The following is a 20,110-nucleotide window of genomic DNA, read 5'->3' as shown; positions in this document are numbered from 1 at the left end:
AAATGGTGTTACAGATTTCTCCTGTATTACTCTATATCTTTGGGATTATTTAGGGTGACTGTAGTTTTTTTCTTGTTCATAGAATTTCTGATATTGGAAAATAACTCTAAGGTTGATAATGTGGGCATGTCCTGGGGAATGGGTGTTCAAATTTGAGTTGATGGGTTCGGATTTAGACTTGCTTAGGTGCCTCTGGTACACACAGGTAGATATGACCAGAATGCACTTAGAAATGGTTTAGGGCTCAGAAGACAGTTCAGGACTAAAAGATAGATGCTCGGAATGATAAGTTTATAAATAATATGTGAAACCATGAGAATAGATGTAAACACTCAAAGGAGAAGGCTTAAGTTGAAAAAAGGCTATTGTAAAGGGCAGTCAGGAGGAGTGTGAATGTTGGCCAGAGAGAGGACAGAGCTCCCAAAGGGACCGGCAGTGAGGAGGCAAGACATATAGAACTGAGAGGTTTTTCAAAGGGAGAAGAGGAAAATGGGGGATTTCGGGGCAAAGGAGAACTGGAGAGAGAAGAGAGTGGGGCATGTTGAGGGTCCGAGTTGGTGCAGGGTTATGTGGTGGTATCAAGAGCGCGCTGGTGAGCCTGGACATGGGTGCACGCTCATTCAGCAGGAAGGAAGGAGGTGAGTGCAGACGTAAGTTAGGACGTAGACAGGAGAGAGACTGGGGACTTATCAGTCCTGCTGCCTTTTCCCTTCTCACCAAGGCAGAAGGTGGGGTTGTCTGCTGAGCATGAAATGAGTGTTGGTGGAGTGTGGGAGCATCTTTATACATTCAAACATGAGGTGCACCTAGATTTTGGGAAACACATGTATTACATTGCCATTTTGGAATCTAAGCCATATTTCATTTACTTCTGAGCCTTGAAACATTATGACTGAGTGCCAATAATTATACCAAAAGCCATGGAAGTGTGAGGGTCTCCATCACCACTTGTAAAACTCCTCCTGGGAATCTCCGACCCACTGAAGACTTGCCTTCAGGTGCCACTTGGTATTGAATGGCAAATCTATGCAGATCTATGCAGGTCTGATAGGATGGAAAGACTGATGGCTGAGTAATTTGTGCCTGAACTAACCTGATAAATTGACTCACTCTTTGAGAATGTTATATCTTCTTTGGAGATAGAGTAAAAACTCCTCAGGGTAGGGAGGTCGCCTGAGAAATGTTAGTGTTCCTGAAGTAATGAGGCTAGAAAGCCGTCTATTATGGGATGAGTGTGACAGCTAAGAAACGGAAAGAAATAAATGTGAGTCATACAGAAGCCTCATTCCATGGCCTTCAGCCATTGTCATATTTAGGAAAATGTTGTGAGGAATTCGGTATCTTATATTTTACATAATACTTACAGATGCCATATACTTACACTTCATCTCTGATGAACCATGAGACAAATATGTAGCTTCACTTTCTTCCTCTAGTGTTTTAACATTCTTGCTGCTACAGGAGGTAGAAACTCCAAGTGCTCAGGCAGGCAGGAAGGGACAAGGAGGAGATAAAGAATTCTACATCTCAGCAAAGCCCTCAGAATTTTAAAATTTGCTCTTTTCCTTTGGGACTTCCTTCCTTTGCCCCAGGTTTCCCCTTTTGGAGCCTAACTTGGAGCGAGCCCAGATCAGGCTCACCCCACACATGCACAAAACTCAGCAGAAGCTTGCTGCTTCTTGCCCAGGCTTCACACCCCACCTCAGGGTTGGGTACAAAGTAGCTTTCAAAACCTCAGGTATGGCCCCGGCCAGAACCTGTTTATCGCTGGCCAGGGGCCAGCACCGCAGCCACCGCTGCCCTTGGCTCTCAAGGTCCTGCTGATGGGCATGTTTAGTTACACGTGGGTTGGGGACAGGGGAGCAGGGCACAGCCTAGGGAAGACTTAACCCTTCCTTTGGCCAAACCAACAACATGAGACCTTTAAATAAAGAGTGAACTAAGTGAAGAAGTTAAGGGAAAATTAGAACAAGAAGCATTGGAAAGATTTTGCCTTTAACATTTCCCAACTTTTTCTTTGTCAAGGAAAATTAACTAATAAGCAGTATTGAGCATTGGTCATTTGTGGCTTGTAAATACTTTCTGAGATTTTGTAGCACTCACTGTGGCCCAGCTGTAGGTTTGAACGTGCCCTCAGACCTCATTTAGTTTTCTCTTTGCTGGAGTGTTTGTCTCCTCTGTTATTTCCTGGATCCTGAGAAACCTCTAGAAAAAAGGAGATTCTTTTGTTAGATGCAAATCTTGACGCTTTTCCCCTTCAGTACTGTTGGATAGAAAAGAGGATGCTCTTCTGCCTTGACCTAAAACACAGGCACTGACTGCTCACTACGTCCATCACCCAAAGCAGAAGCCACAAGAGCCCGCACAGACGTGGGAGTGAAATCTGCCCGGCCATTATCACGGCCCTTTGGACCTCTTCTTCCTCCCGCGCATGTGAACAGATTTGGAGACAGTCTATGAGCATCTTTTTTCCTGTTTTTGTCAAGAATTCTCTGTTTTCTACTGAATCTTCAAGCACAGCTTGTGTCTTATTTATTGTTGAATATATCAAGGATGGTGTTTTCCTGCTTCTGAAGATCTTAGAAAATAGATCATATTCCTATTTTTCTGAGAATTTAGTTCTTCCTATAAGTAGGGATATGAAAATCACCTTCTAAATCTATGGTCCTTGCATTTTTCTTCCCTCTTAACATTACCTGGAAGCCAACAGGACCGATGTGCATCAGGGCAGAAGTAAGAGGTGAAAGGTGAAGTGGAGACGTTGTATGCTTGGCAAGTGTTTCAGTCTCTGAGTCCAGGGAATTGCTACGCTAATCTAAAATCAACAGAAGAAGCAATCCAGGGCCAATTATATGGCAGGAACCAGGGTCATGGGTTACAAATGGATTTGGGAGTGAAATTATGAGCCTGCATAAAGCTTTTACAGGGCTTGATTCCAGGAAACAAGGCAAATACAGTTCCAAGGTAGCTGATTTAAGGCTGGAGCTTTCATTTAAAATCCTTTTGTTCTCCCTAAGTGGTTGGGACATAGTCTAGTTTGTTTATTTTCTGCTCAGCCTCCCTCTTTCCCACCTGGAGGGAACCCCCCCTGGTGTGTAGGGCTGGGGAGGCCCAGCACTGTTCACATTGCATTAAGCGTGACATCTTCTTCCTGCCCCAGACATCCAGGTAGGGGGCAGGACCCAGGCTCAGCCAGTCAGATCCTCTCCTCTGGGACTTTGAATATCAAGAGAGTGAAGCAAAGATTCAAGAACACTTCAGAAGCCACTGGTGATGACAGAGTCCTCCTGTGGTCAGCAAGGGGGTACGACCAGCAGGAGCAGACTGTCCTGTGACATGCCCCCCGCTGTGGTTCTTGTTGCAGTTCTTTCTTGATTGACAGCACATTTCCTGAGCCTGCTTCTCTAGCCATCTCATCATTCCTGTGAACTAGCCAACACCCTTCCCGTGCGTCCTAGCTCAGGTGAAGGTAGCCAGGGCTACTCCTGTTGCCTGACTGGGCCACCTGGTGTTTTCTGTCCTCAAATCAAAAAAGGTGTTTCCAGTGCTGCTCACTGGTCTCTATTTAGAATGGTCTGGAAGCAAGCATGGTATGCCGCTTCACATTAGAGCAGCTGGACTTAGAGATTTTAAGACAGATCTAGAGTCAAGGGTTTGGGCATGTTCCCAAAGTGGACACAACTAACTTAATGTAGAGAATAATAGGGTGGGAGGGGTCATCCCATTTAAAACAAAATATTTTAGAATGAACCCCTTACTAATCTAAGTCTTACTTACTCAGTTGTTTAATTTTTTTAAAAGTCTTGTCAATAACATTTAAAATTAATCAGGGGAAAAATAAAATAGAAGTGCTGAGACATGATCAGCTGCCGAAGAGAAGGGTTAATTGGATTTGTATTTGGTGTCACTATCTTCTGTGATTCCTCAAAGTTTCCTAAAAGATGCAATTTCATCTCTAAGCTATTCTGGGTGAATAATATCACCCCCTTACTTCCCACCCTAACTTTTTAGAGTCAGGAATGGGGAGTGTTTCTTGTTTACATTCTGAGAACCACGTCAGCAATTCTACTAATTAATGTGGGACTTCTACTCCAGCTGGAGCCAAATATTTGTGCTTCAAATGAAATAGCATATAACTCACAGTCAAGCTTCTTATTGAGTCCCATGTTCCAGGTGCTTCTTTGAATGAAATCCACTTACTATAGATTTTCCAATCTTGGGTAGCAAGGTGGCTTAGGTGAAGTATCTCTGCTGGCATGAGTCTTGTAATTCACTGATACATTTGAAATAAACATATGCAAAATGTTTTTATTCATTGTAGATGCTCATTCCGAGAAGCCGATAATCCACATTTTTGGGAATTTACAGATCTGGTTCATTTCACACATGTAAAAGCTGGATCCTGGAAAAATTGATGAACCACCAGTAGAGGGAAGGTCATGTCTTCATAAACCCATAATCACTGTTGACTTCAAGTCACAGAAACTGATTCAAATGAACTTGAACAATGGGATTTATTGTTGCCCCGAACAAACCCAAAGGCAGGTTTGTTCTAGGACTGGTTAATCCAGGGGCTTGGTGACATCATGCAAGACCCAGATTCTATCAGTCTCTTCTCTATGTCACCCTATGTGTACTGGCTCCTCCCGTTATGGTCCCAAAACAGCCAGGACACTTCCAAGCATCAGATCATAGCAAGATTTCCAGAGTCAGAGGAAAGGAATGGTTTATTCTTGCCCATCACTTCTTAATAGCAAGAGGTTTTTTTCCCCAGAACTATGCCCCTACCCCAGCAGATTTCATCTCATGTCTCATTGGCTAGAAGTGAATCAAGAACACTGCCTCAGGGCTTAACCCAGGGTGCCCTTTCCATGGCACATGGTCATTGGGACCAAATCTGGGCTTTCCCAAGGAAGGAAGGGATAGATTTGGACAGGGAACCAGCAGTGTATATCATGCCAACTGATCCACATGAGCTAATAAGTGGCTTGAAGATGTGTTTTCTGGAGTTTAATTAGAGGGAAATATATGATGTTAAATATATTCTGTTAACTGCTAATGTTTCATTTGAACTTTCATCAGGTTTTGGAAGAAACAAAATATTTTAGAATGAGCTCCTTACTGATGTAAGTCTTAATACCATTTTTCACTTATTTCAGAGATATGTATCTTAGGTATCACGGAGATGTTAAATGATTTAGAGGCTAGGACTTCTTGAGAATTGTCCTGAATTTGCAAATGTCTTCCTTAGCCCCTCTTCAGACTCATCCAACAGTCACGGGCTCCATATCTTGGTCCTTTGCTCTTTGCTTCTCTCTGTACCCACATTGTCCCTGGACAGGGCCTCTGCTTGGGTTATGTTCCTATCACAACCATGTGAATTACACTTTGGTTCTGGCTGTCTTCCAGGTGCTAATCTCACATTTCCATATGATTGTTGGATATTCCAATTGGATATAACTCTAGTAACTCCAACTCAGCACACCTGAAGCCATCATACCTTCCCTCATCATCTCCAATTTTATTAGTATTATTTAATCCAGGCCAACCAATTCAAATTCCATCTTCCCTGGAAGCACTTTCTGATTATTGTTCATCCAATAAAACAATATGCATCAAATGCCTGCCGTGGGACTTGACCAGAGGATGCTGTGGTGAGCAAGCAGTCGAGTTCTAGCTGCCACGGAAAGTATGTTCCTGTGGGGTGATATATCAGCTAATGAGTGACCAACCATCTCAGCTGAAGCTGATCTTGTGTCTCTGATCTTTGAAAACTCCCATGCCTATATAATAAAGATACAGCAGTAACACAGACTTACCTTGAAAATAGTTTGCTACAGGTGAGTGGGGCACTGGTCTAAATGAATAGCACTTACTAACTCAGTTAATCTTCACAACCCTGTGAGTTAGCACTCTTTCCTCTACCCTTTTTACAGAAGAGGGAACTAAGACACAGAGAGGTTAAGGAACTCACCCAAACTTATAAAGCTAGTAACTGATGGGTTGTTTCCTTAAAGCCAGGAAAGTAAAATTATAACAAATTATGTTTGGAGTAAAAATAAAATATTTAAACTTAAAATAACATAAATTTTAATATAACTACTTTTCAATTTTCAATATTTTCTCAACAGCATTAATATCCTGTAAAAAATTTACTGTTAAAAAATACACTGAGTCACCTATAAAGGAAAACCCATCAGGCTAACATCAGACTTCTCGACAGAAACCCTACAGGTCAGAAGAGAATGGCATGATATACTTAATGCAATGAAACAGAAGGGCCTTGAACCAAGGATACTGTATCCAGCACGACTATCATTTAAATATGATGGCGGGATTAAACAATTCCCAGACAAGCAAAAGCTGAGGGAATTTGCTTCCCACAAACCACCTCTACAGGGCATCCTACAGGGACTGCTCTAGATGGCAGCACCCCTAAAAAGAGCACAGAACAAAACATACAACATATGAAGAATGGAGGAGGAATAAGAAGGGAGAGAAGAAAAGAATCTCCAGACAGTGTATATAACAGCTCAATAAGCGAGCTAAGTTAGGCAGTAAGATACTAAAGAAGCTAACCTTGAACCTTTGGTAACCACGAATCTAAAGCCTGCAATGGCAATAAGTACATATCTCTCAATAGTCACCCTAAATGTAAATGGACTTAATGCACCAATCAAAAGACATAGAGTAATAGAATGGATAAAAAAGCAAGACCCATCTATATGCTGCTTACAAGAAACTCACCTTAAACCCAAAGATAAGCATAGACTAAAAGTCAAGGGATGGAAAAACATATTTCAGGCAAATAACAGTGAGAAGAAAGCAGGGGTTGCAGTACTAATATCAGACAAAATAGACTTCAAAACAAAGAAAGTAACAAGAGATAAAGAAGGACACTACATAATGATAAAGGGCTCAGTCCAACAAGAGGATATAACAATTCTAAATATATATGCACCCAATACAGGAGCACCAGCATATGTGAAGCAAATACTAACAGAACTAAAGAGGGAAATAGACTGCAATGTATTCATTCTAGGAGACTTCAACACACCACTCACCCCAAAGGATAGATCCACCGGGCAGAAAATAAGTAAGGACACACAGGCACTGAACAACACACTAGAACAGATGGACCTAATAGACATCTATAGAACTCTACATCCAAAAGCAACAGGATATACATTCTTCTCAAGTGCACAGGGAACATTCTCCAGAATAGACCACATACTAGCTCACAAAAAGAGCCTCAGTAAATTCCAAAATATTGAAATTCTACCAACCAATTTTTCAGACCACAAAGACATAAAACTAGAAATAAATTCTACAAAGAAAACAAAAAGGCTCACAAACACATGGAGGCTTAACAACATGCTACTAAATAATCAATGGATCAATGAACAAATCAAAATAGAGATCAAGGAATATATAGAAACAAATGACAGCAACAACACTAAGCCCCAACTTCTGTGGGATGCAGCGAAAGCAGTCTTAAGAGGAAAGTATATAGCAATCCAGGCACACTTGAAGAAGGAAGAACAATCCCAAATGAATAGTCTAACATCACAATTATCAAAACTGGAAAAAGAAGAACAAATGAGGCCTAAAGTCAGCAGAAGGAGGGACATAATAAAGATCAGAGAAGAAATAAACAAAATTGAGAAGAATAAAACAATAGCAAAAATCAACGAAACCAAGAGCTGATTCTTTGAGAAAATAAACAAAATAGATAAGCCTCTAGCCCAACTTATTAAGAGAAAAAGAGAATCAACACAAATCAACATAATCAGAAATGAGAATGGAAAAATCACAACAGACTCCACAGAAATACAAAGAATTATTAAAGACTACTATGAAAACCTATATGCCAACAAGCTGGAAAACCTAGAAGAAATGGACAACTTCCTAGAAAAATACAACCTCCCAAGACTGACCAAGGAAGAAACACAAAAGTTAAACAAACCAATTACGAGCAAAGAAATTGAAACAGTAATCAAAAAACTACCCAAGAACAAAACCCCGGGGCCGGATGGATTTACCTTGGAATTTTATCAGACACACAGAGAAGACATAATACCCATTCTCCTTAAAGTGTTCCACAAAATAGAAGAAGAGGGAATACTCCCAAACTCATTCTATGAAGCCAACATCACCCTAATACCAAAACCAGGCAAAGACCCCACCAAAAAAGAAAATTACAGACCAATATCCCTGATGAATGTAGATGCAAAAATACTCAATAAAATATTAGCAAACAGAATTCAACAGTATATCAAAAGGATCATACACCATGACCAAGTGGGGTTCATCCCAGGGATGCAAGGATGGTACAACATTCGAAAATCCATCAACATCATCCACCACATCAACAAAAAGAAAGACAAAAACCACATGATCATCTCCATAGATGCTGAAAAAGCATTTGACAAAATTCAACATCCATTCATGATAAAAACTCTCAGCAAAATGGGAATAGAGGGCAAGTACCTCAACATAATAAAGGCCATATATGATAAACCCACAGCCAGCATTATACTGAACAGCGAGAAGCTGAAAGCATTTCCTCTGAGATCGGGAACCAGACAGGGATGCCCACTCTCCCCACTGTTATTTAACATAGTACTGGAGGTCCTAGCCATGGCAATCAGACAAAACAAAGAAATACAAGGAATCCAGATTGGTAAAGAAGAAGTTAAACTGTCACTATTTGCAGATGATATGATACTGTACATAAAAAACCCTAAAGACTCCACTCCAAAACTACTAGAACTGATATCGGAATACAGCAAAGTTGCAGGATACAAAATTAACACACAGAAATCTGTAGCTTTCCTATACACTAACAATGAATCAATAGAAAGAGAAATCAGGAAAACAATTCCCTTCACCATTGCATCAAAAAGAATAAAATACCTAGGAATAAACCTAACCAAAGAAGTGAAAGACCTATACTCTGAAAACTACAAGTCACTCTTAAGAGAAATTAAAGGGGACACTAATAAATGGAAACTCATCCCATACTCATGGCTAGGAAGAATTAATATCGTCAAAATGGCCATCCTGCCCAAAGCAATATACAGATTTGATGCAGTCCCTCTCAAATTACCAGCAACATTCTTCAATGAATTGGAACAAATAATTCAAAAATTCATATGGAAACACCAAAGACCCCGAATAGCCAAAGCAATCCTGAAAAAGAAGAATAAAGTAGGGGGGATCTCACTCCCCAACTTCAAGCTCTACTACAAAGCCATAGTAATCAAGACAATTTGGTACTGGCACAAGAACAGAGCCACAGACCAGTGGAACAGATTAGAGACTCCAGACATTAACCCAAACATATATGGTCAATTAATATTTGATAAAGGAGCCATGGACAAACAATGGCAAAAAGACAGTCTCTTCAACAGATGGTGCTGGCAAAACTGGACAGCTACATGTAGGAGAATGAAACTGGACCATTGTCTAACCCCATATACAAAGGTAAACTCAAAATGGATCAAAGACCTGAATGTAAGTCATGAAACCATTAAACTCTTGGAAAAAAACATAGGCAAAAACCTCTTAGACATAAACATGAGTGACCTCTTCTTGAACATATCTCCCCGGGCAAGGAAAACAACAGCAAAAATGAGCAAGTGGGACTACATTAAGCTGAAAAGCTTCTGTACAGCGAAAGACACCATCAATAGAACAAAAAGGAACCCTATAGTATGGGAGAATATATTTGAAAATGACACATCCGATAAAGGCTTGACATCCAGAATAAATAAAGAGCTCACACGCCTCAACAAACAAAAAACAAATAACCCAATTAAAAAATGGGCAGAGGAACTGAACAGACAGTTCTCTAAAAAAGAAATACAGATGGCCAACAGACACATGAAAAGATGCTCCACATCGCTAATTATCAGAGAAATGCAAATTAAAACTACAATGAGGTATCACCTCACACCAGTAAGGATAGCTGCCATCCAAAAGACAAACAACAACAAATGTTGGCGAGGCTGTGGAGAAAGGGGAACCCTCCTACACTGCTGGTGGGAATGTAAATTAGTTCAACCATTGTGGAAAGCAGTATGGAGGTTCATCAAAATGCTCAAAACAGACCTACCATTTGACCCAGGAATTCCACTCCTAGGAATTTACCCTAAGAACGCAGCAATGAAGTTTGAGAAAGACAGATGCACCCCTATGTTTATCGCAGCACTATTTACAATAGCCAAAAATTGGAAGCAACCTAAATGTCCATCGGCAGATGAATGGATAAAGAAGATGTGGTACATATACACAATGGAATACTACTCAGCCATAAGAAGTGGAAAAATCCAACCATTTGCAGCAACATGGATGGAGCTGGAGAGTATTATGCTCAGTGAAATAAGCCAAGTGGAGAAAGAGAAATACCAAATGATTTCACTCATCTGAGGAGTATAGGAACAAAGGAAAAACTGAAGGAACAAAACAGCAGCAGAATTACAGAACCCAAAAATGGACTAACAGGTACCAAAGGGAAAGGAACTGGGGAGGATGGGTGGGCAGGGAGGGATAAGGGGGGGGGAAGGAGAAGGGGGGTATTAAGATTAGCATGCATGGGGGGGAGGGAGAAAGGGGAGGGTGGGCTGCACAACACAGAGAGGACAAGTAGTGACTCTACAACATTTTGCTAAGCTGATGGACAGTAACCGTAATGTGGTTGTTAGGGGGGACCTGATATAGGGGAGAGCATAGTAAACATAGTATTCTTCATGTAAGTGTAGATTAAAAATTAAAAAAAAAAAAAGAAAGAAAGAAAGAAAGAAAGAAAAGGGGGATTACTCCTTGATAGGATAAAACTGTTGGTAAATCAAAGATCAACGCATGCTTTAAATATCCTTAATGTTGATCACTTAAAGGGTGTCAGATGATCAGCTATGGAGGTACTCTTTTCTGATAATATTCCTTTCTCTTAATAAAAAAAAAAAAGCAGTTACTGTGTGCTGACCTCCAATGAGTTCTGCACAGTGGTATAGAGGGCATGTCAAAGTGTGGGCAAAGGGTCTGTTCGTTTCTATGCAGAAGATCAAGGCCTAGCTTGGATACCCAGAAAATAAACTAAGATACGATATGAGGAGGAGCTTCCGGCATCAGCACTCTCTGGAGGACTTGTGCCGGGGTATGATCATCAACAAGCCTCCACAGGGATCCGGACGATGCTGCGGTTGTGGCTGCATCCACCCCACCATCTCCTGGACTTGCCATAGGAATGAGGAGGGAGATGTCTAGGCTGGCATGTGCATACAGTGAGACAACGAATTTGACCGGATCTGTACTGTAGGAACTCAACCAGGAGTTGGGAGGGGTGCAAGTTGTAGCACTCCAAAATCTCATGACTATAGACTATCTATGGTTAAAAGAACATATGGGATGTGAACAGATCCCAGAAATGGGCTGCTTTAATTTGTCTGATTTCTCTCAGACTGTTCAAGTACAGTTGGACAATATCCATCATATCATAGACAAATTTTCACAAATGCCTAGGGTGCCTAAATGGTTTTCTTGGCTTCACTGGAGATGGATGGTAATTATAGATTTGCTTTGTTTATGTCACCGTATTCCTATTATGTTAATATGTGTGTGCAAATTAGTTAGTAGTTTAAAACCTATACATACTTAAGGTACTCTACAAGAAGATATGTCAAAGAAATAATCAATCCTCCCATGTTTCCTTCCATATGCTACATCTATAGCTTTTCTTCTTCCTTCCTAATTACAACCCTTAAATAGAATTCGTGCCTCATATCGAATTTACCGAGTATCATAATTCCTCCAGGTGGTAAAGATACCTCGAGACAAGTGCTGGGCATAGAAGCCACAGGGCATAAATCTGCAAAGAAGTAAAAAGCTAACCTTTGCAAACAATATGGCTTCTCTCTCACTTACCAACTTTACATCTCCCTGTATGGCCCCGGAAGATGACTGGTTAGCCAGAGACGGGTAAGATTCCTCAAGGGAGGAACAACCTAAGACAGGCACAGTCACAGGGGGGCCATCAGGTGAGAATTTGGGGATCAACAGAGGTGAGGCTCAGAACCTCACCCCCTCTGCTTTGAGAGAAATCTTCTGCATCCGTGAATGTTTTGCTACCCTTGTCTAGCCTGGATTAATACTTAGTCCATAGGCACACACCTGATCATCTGATCATCTACATTTGCCCTCTTACAGCACTAAACTATGTTTTCTACCTTTATCTTGCATCTACCTACCACTTCAGCATTTTATTAAAAATAAAAATAATAATAATAATAGAGGGAGAAATGTGGGATCAACATACAAATCAAGTACAAAAATCAAACAAATATTCATATTTGACCTGATTGTTTATAGGTCATAATGCATGATCAAAACCGAAAGTTTCTGTGATGAATGCCCTTGTACTGTTCACCATGTAAGAACTTATTCACTATGTAAGAATTCGTTCACCATGTAAGAACTTGTTCGTTATGCTTCAGAAGATTGGAGACTGATGAGAATTAGGCTTGAGATGGATTAATGATTGTACATTGAGCATTGACCCCCCTATACTGAATTTTATTGTTGTTAACAACCATTTGATCAATAAATATGAGAGATGCCCTCTCAAAAAAACAAAAAAACTGAGTAAGAACGGCATACGTGTTATGCAAGTGCAGTTAATAAATGACCCCTAGCCCAGGCCCTTCCTCCTGATTTACGGCCACCGATTTCTTTTATAAAGAAATCAGGGGCTGCCTCTGGTGCTTGGCATGAGGTTCACCACTGGGGAGACTGGAAGGCCCAGACTCTGGCCCCCTCTAAGGCCCTGTGATAACTGCTGCCCCAGAGACATGTGACCTCAGGGCTCGTGTGATGACTCCTGCCTTGGGGAGAGGGGTGCTTAAATTCTAAACCAGAATTAAGCTCTGTAAAGGGCATGGATTGAGTCTGTTTTGTTTACTGCTGTACCCCTGCCTCCTGGAAGAGTACTGGCCATATAATAAAGACTTAAGAAATATTAAAAAAAAAAAAAAACACTGAAACATGTATATAGGGGCACATTTTTTTTCTTTTGCCTTGGGCTCCAGTATGTTTTGGCACAGTGTTTTTGAAACCTGTATGTATTTAAACTTTTGCTATTTTGTGCATGACGAATTTTTGCATTCATTTTGATTTTTTTAAAAGGTATTGTATTTAAAAATTTACCTTGATTACTAGGTTTTTTTGGTATCCTCTTAAATTTTGTGCTCAAGGTGAGTGCCTTACTCTAACCCTGGTTTTGAGTGGTAGGGTTGGGATTCAAACTGAGGCAAAATGCCTTCAGGTCTGTCCTCTTGACCATTATACTACTCATGTACCAGGATTGTTGATTTTTATATCTATATCTACTTATCACTGCTCTTTCCAATTAAACTAAAAATGCATTAGATGTAGACCATTTATTACACTGTATTCTTGTATTCCCAAAGCATCTAGCATGGTATCTTGTACATAAGGGTGCTTGATAAAGGTTGACTGAAAGGGAACCAGAAAAGGCTTTTCTATGGTGTTAAAACTTGCCATCATCACCTTCTTTTACCACAACTAGTAGTTTTGCTTTCTTTATTGAAATTTTTCTTTTACATGCTGCATTTTAATTTTATAAAAATAATTAACTGAATAATCTAAATCATATAAATGATGAATGGAGACATATTAATAAAATAATATTGTTCTAATGTGTAATTCAACCTTGTGTTTTCTTCTTAATGCTTTTTTTGGGGGAGGGGAAATATATGGCCTTTGGGAAGAAATCCTAGCAGTTTTGTAAGTGAACAGCTCAACGTAGTAAAGAGAAGGTAGAGTGTTCATTGACATAATTATCAGCTCTTTGGTTACAGTATGGTAGGTTTCTGAAGTACAGCAGTTCTGTAATGTGTGCTTCCCTACAAGTCCTGAGCTCTGCGCATCACCTCCTACGCCCTGCTGTGAGATCCTCTTCGCTGGGTTGTGGGAGTACCCAGCTCGGTGCAGATGCCGCGTCTAGTTGGTTATGTTTTCTCCAGCACTACTTCTGGGAATGACAGGAGGGGGTGAGTATTTTCTCTCCTGCCACTGAACTACTAGACATGTGGCTTTTTATGGAAGTGGGGTCAATGATGAATGCAGCAGTTTCTTTGGCCTACATCTCTCCTGCCAGTCCACTCTTGGGCTAGACTGAAAAATACACAAGCCACTTTGATTTTTTGGTCTGTATGTTAAAATCCGCTATGCAGGTTTTAATGTCTCTTGAATTTTATTTTTGAGCATTCTATTTTTATTAGTTTATTTACTAATTTTTAAAAAGAGCCTTGAAGAACATGGCCAGGCACCCTGTCACCTGACTGAAATTTGGGCATCTTATGGATACTCCCTATGCTCCTGGGATCTGCAGGGAATAAAGTGCTGCAACTAAGCCTAGCTTGGAAGTCTTATGACGCAGTATGAAGCATTGTGTAACCATCAAGACTCTGCAGCTACTAAAAATTTCCTGTGGTTTGTCTATGAAGAACTGAGGTATGAGGAACATTGGACAGAATTGTTAGTTTGCTCTAAAGACAGTTTTGCTGAACATCACCCTTCCCATCAGATCTGTGCCCTGAAAATCCTGCTCTATCCCTGAGGTAAACACGACCTCATATATTGTGGAGGAAGAAATACTCCTGGAGAGTATGTTATTTTCTCAGTGCCGCTGTTAGCTACTCTGGTGCCACATCCATATTCATCACCTGGACCACTGTAGGTAGTAATGGGGTGGCAAAAACCTTAAAACTAACCAAGACTCAAATCCATTGTAACTTCTATTTTAATAATCCAAGCAGAGAAAATAGTTTAGTAGGTCATCTGAGTTAGAATAAACTGGCAGGAACAGTCTCCAGAAATGTAAAGGAGAGCAGCAAGAAGAGTCGGTACAAAGTGAGAAAAAACATTGCAGTGGGTGGCAGGTCCCATTTCTGAAGTCCTGGTGCTGTGTATTACCTCCCTGAGTTCTCAGGGAAGACAGGAGCATTTTGACAATAAGGCTGCCAGGACTTCATCTGACGCAAGCTAGATGCAGGCGAGGGCACAGCAGAAGTTAACGGGCACCCTTTCCAGCCCTTTCGCATCCAGGCTAGCTCCATGTACAATGACAGAGAGCTTGAAATTTGGAGACAAGGGCTTAAAGTTGATGTCTAGCCTTAGAGTTAGATGCCAGATGGTTAATAAAGTAACAAATGGGGAGGTCTGGAAGGATGTGACTCAAGAAACACGAACTGAGAGCCTATTATGGTGCCAGGTGCTGGCCCTGTGGCTGGAGACACAGACATGATTAGAGATAATGCTGCCTTCACGGAGGGCAAATTATGATCTGTCCAGGATCATGTGTCTTCCATTCCAGCCCATTACAGGTTTCCAAGACTGAATGGTGTTAGATAAATTTCAAGGATACTTTCAGAACCACATGCTAGTATGTATGGAAATTATTAACTAGGAAAGTCTGAAGTGAAAGGACTTCCCTTCCCTCCCCTACTTCAGTGGTATTGCCCACACTTCCAAATACTTTGAGTTACACATCTTCTATGCAGTGTTTCTCCAATATCTGCCTCACCTTTTCTCCTGCTGGGCTCTGCTCTACCACATACTTGCCTCCTCTGAGAGCTAATTATGAGCCTCTGTTTTAGTGCTTACTTACAAAGAAAGCTTTTGTCAAAAGCAGTACATACCTGTATAGAAATTTCAAAGAGTATAATTCCAGAACAGTGATGAAGCAATATTCTCAGGTATGTTCGCCAATCCAAGTGATGGTTCAGAGAAGTTAGAATAGGTCTAGTTAGGTTGGTGCTGGGCAAGCAGATGCCTAATGAGTATTTATTGATAATAAACATCATGATAATGATGAAATGACCTAGTGCAAGTTTATCTGGGACATTTTCTATTTATATAAAGAGGCAGAAGAACCTCTATGTTCATCAAGTTCCGAGCTGGAGCTACAACAGTCCTGTAGGTAAGTTTACACCTCTGCAGGCCCATAAGGTGTTTCACTTGTCTTTCTCTTGAGAAATAATATTTTTGATGAAACAATCGCTTAGACTATTTGAGCTTTGTGTCTTAAGTTTTGGATTTTTAATCATGTCCATTCTTGCTAATGTTACAGTCTTAGTGTCTGGTTTGCCAGGATACTATTATCATTTCTCTGTTCCATTTCAGAGGTGTAATATGGAAGTGGAGGTAAAGTAGAAATAGAAACAGTGTAAGTGTTTATTCACTTATATCTTGGATTTTGAAGAAGAAACTCAGAACTTCCAAAATGTCTTTTACCATCTATTCAAGGTCTAGAGCTCTACTGAAATGTTTTGCCCCTTAATGCAAAACAAACAAACCTCATGTACAGAGCTTCTATGCATTTTTGAGTTAATAGATGGAATTACCTGTGGGACTAAGAAGCTTCAAGCCTTACTGCAAATCCCTAGTTTCTGTGGGATTATATAAAACCTTATGTTGCTGAAAACCCTCTTACTGTCTGTCTTCCTTCCATCTTGAAGTAGGGTTGGGCATTTTATCAATTGACAGCAGGGGAATGTTTTACCTGCTTGACTTGCTCTTACTATTTTATTTGGGTTTCAGTCAAATGTTTCTACACTCTGCCAGGTGTGGGAGGCTGTGACTCACCAGAAGAGAGGATATCATTCTAAATGTGTGTCCAGGGTGTTGCAGGATGATTGAGGAACTTCTCATTTGGGCTTGGTGCCATTTTCTCCTTCCCTTGTTCTCTTTTGGATATTTACTTGGCCACTTGCTCCCAAGGAGAACCAGTCAGTTGAGTATTCAAATATTAAATTAATTCCTCTTTGCACAAGTGGCCAAGCAAGTTTTTACTGGAAACATAGACTAGAGCCTGCAGGAAAATGGGGGTGGGGAGAAGAGAGACTAAGTTTAAAAGGCAAAGGAAAATTGCTTTTCTCTTTAATTGTAAGTTTTATAACACTTTTCCATAGTCCGTGATCTTTGTGCATAAATAGATTAAGAACATATTTTAGTGAGAATAGCCTCATATTAATCAATTTGTGCTCAGAATTTTCCTCCTTCCTGTTGCAGCACCATCTACATGGCCCTTTAGACCTCAGAGAGGGACCTGATCCCTGACCATCAGACTCACAAGTCACATTTTGCACATAACACCTCCTCCCTTCACCCTCTTTCAGAGCCTGCCTAGAACTATAGTGTCTACAGACCTCATTTGACTGTAGGGAAAAGCTAGCTGAATGGAAACAGCTGTAGTCAGGTGAAGGCTTGCACACCAGGGCACCCTGGTTCCTCCTGAGGCTATCAATGTTCACAACCTCAGAGGCTGCTGGCTCACCCCCATGTCCTTCAGTTTCCTTCTTGAAGGCACTTCTGGGGCCGGGTGGCTTGGATATATTTTTTTACTGAAAGCTTTCTCTCTCTTTTAAAAAACTTAATGTCATTTGTTTATCAAGAGTTATACTCAAGGGTGTTCAAATCAGATATTTTGGGCAGTTAGTCCTAAACCCAAGTCTATATCAGAATCATGGGAGGGAGGCAGAGAAGTTAGAAATACTTAGAAATACTTAGAAATATTCATTCCAACACTGATGGCTTTACTGGTGCATTCTACCAAAAATTTAAAGAATAATTAACACCAATCCTTCTAAAATTCTCCCCAACAACTGAAGATGAGGGAACACTTCCTAATTCATTCTTTAGGTCAGCATGACTCTGATACCAAAGCCATAAAGAGATACTATATGAAAATTATAGAACAAAGGCCATTATGAATATAGTTTTAAAATCCTCAACAGAATATTAGTAAATCAGATTTAGCAACAAATTATAAGGATTATATACTATAAGCAAATGGGATTTAGTCCCAGAATGCAAGGATAGCTCAACATATGAAAATCAAACAATGTAATATATACCACATTAATAAAATGAGAAATACATGATCATCTTAATTGATGCAGAAAAAACATTTGACAAAATTTAACACTCAAGAAACAAGGAAAAGAAGGAAACTTCCTCAACATAATGACCACATATAAAAAAACTATAGCTAACATTGCATTCAGTGGTAAAAGAGTGAAAGCTTTTCACCTAAGGTCAGTAACAAAACAAGGATGCCCATTTCTATTCATCGTAATATTGGGAATTCTAGCCAGCGTGATTAGGCCATAGGAAGAAATCAAACACATCCTAATTGGAGAGGAAGAAATAAAAATATCTCTGTTCACAAATAACATTATCTTATATGTAGGAAATACTAAGGACTACACACACACACACAAAGACACACAAACAACTAGAGCTGTTAAACAAAGCCAGTGGTTGCAGGATACAAAATAATACACAAAATCAGTTGCATTCCTATGCACAAGCAATGAAAAATCTGAAATGGAAATTCAAGAAAATAATTTCATTTACTGTGGTATCAAAAAGAATAAAATGCTTAAAAATAGATTTTTAACCAAGGAGGCTAAAGACTTATACATTGAAAATTACAAAACATTGCTGAAATAAACTAAAGAAGACATAAATAAATGGGAAGATATCCTGTGTTCATGTATTGGGAGACTTAATATTATTAAGATGAAAATAATACCCAAATTGCTCTACATATTTCTATCAAAATCCCAACAGTATTTTTTTAGAATAGAAAAATATTATAAAATTCATATGAAATTTCAAAGAACCCTGAATAGCCAAAATAATCTTGGCAAAAGAACAAAATTGGAGGTCTCATACCTTCCAATTTCAAAACTTAGTATAGTAATCAAAGCAGCATGGTACTGGCATAAGGACAGGAATATAGACCAATAAAATAGAATGGAGAGCCCAGAAAGAAGCCCTCACATATATGATGAAAAGATTTTTGACAAGGTTGACAAGACCATTCAAGGGGAAAAGGACAATCTCTTCAACAAGTGATGCTGGGAAAACTGGATGTCCACATGCAAAAGAATGAAATCGGACTCTTCCCTTTTACCATATGTAAAAATTAACTCAAAATGGATCAAAGACCTAAATTTAAGAGTGACATTATAAAACTCTTAGAAGAAAGCAGGACAAAATCTTCAGCATATTGGATTTGGCAATAATTTTTGGATATGACACCAAAAGCACAAACAAGAAAAGAAAAAGAACAGACTAATCAGACTTCTGCAAAATTAAAAGCTTTAGTGCATTGAAAGACACTATCAAGAGAGTAAAAAGACAAGCCACATAATGGGAGAAAATACTTGCAAATCATATATCTAGTAAGGGATTAATAGCCAGAATATATTAAAAACACCTATAACTCAATAATTTAAAAAAACAGCCCAATTAAAAAATGATAAAAGATAAAAATAAACATTTCTCTAAAGAAGATGTACATATGGCCTATAAGCACATGAAACATCATTAGTCACTTGGGAAAAGCAAATCAAAACCGGAATGAAATCACTGGTTCATACTCCTTAGAATGGCTATTACAACAAAAACAACAAAACAAATCAAAACAAAACCAGAAAACAAATGTTGGTGAAGATGCAGAGAAATTGGAAGTCTTGTGCCTTGCTGGTGGGAATGTAAAATGGCGCAACTGTTGAGGAAAACAGTTTGCTATTTAAAATTACCATACAATCCAGCAATTCTACCCAAAAGAATTGAAAGCAGAAAGTGAACACTGTACACCAGTGTTCATAGCAGCATTATTCACAATAGCCAAAAGGTAGGAACAACCCAACTGTTCACCAACAGATGAATGAATAAAATGTATACATACAGTGGAGTATTACTTAGCTATAAAAAGGAATGAAACTCTAGTATGTGTTATGACATGGACGAATCTTGAAAACATTGTGAAATAAGTCAAACACAAAAGGACAAATATTGTGTAATTCCATTTTTATGAAGTACTTAGCAGTATAGAGGTTACAAGAGATGGGGAGAGAGGATCTGGGGAGTTATTGTTAAACAGGTGCAGAATTTCTGTTCGGGATGATGAAAAGTTCTGGAAATGGATAGTGGCGATGATGGTGCAATATTGTGAATGTATTTAATGCTACTGAGTTGTACACTTAAAAATGGTTAAAATGGTAAATTCATATTATGT

At 39.6% G+C, this 20,110-nt stretch overlaps 1 long non-coding RNA gene across 2 annotated transcripts in view; it reads right to left on the bottom strand.

Moving 5' to 3' along the window:
• Positions 1–1,306: 1,306 nt before the first annotated feature.
• The window catches only part of LOC140843085 (uncharacterized), a 43,541-nt gene continuing 24,737 nt past the window's right edge, over positions 1,307–20,110 (bottom strand). The window contains exon 3 of one of the 2 annotated variants that reach the window (XR_012120532.1): positions 1,307–2,205. This is a non-coding gene — a long non-coding RNA (uncharacterized lncRNA). Of the gene's footprint in view, positions 2,206–16,210; positions 16,892–20,110 lie in introns of those variants that run through there. The other variant, XR_012120533.1, reaches the window with a different exon arrangement.

Source organism: Manis javanica, chromosome 8, assembly GCF_040802235.1.
Source record: "Manis javanica isolate MJ-LG chromosome 8, MJ_LKY, whole genome shotgun sequence".
NCBI classification, from domain to species: Eukaryota; Metazoa; Chordata; class Mammalia; order Pholidota; family Manidae; genus Manis; species Manis javanica.
The sequence above is the reverse complement of the archived record's forward strand: the minus strand, read 5'-3'. Positions and strand labels throughout refer to the sequence as shown.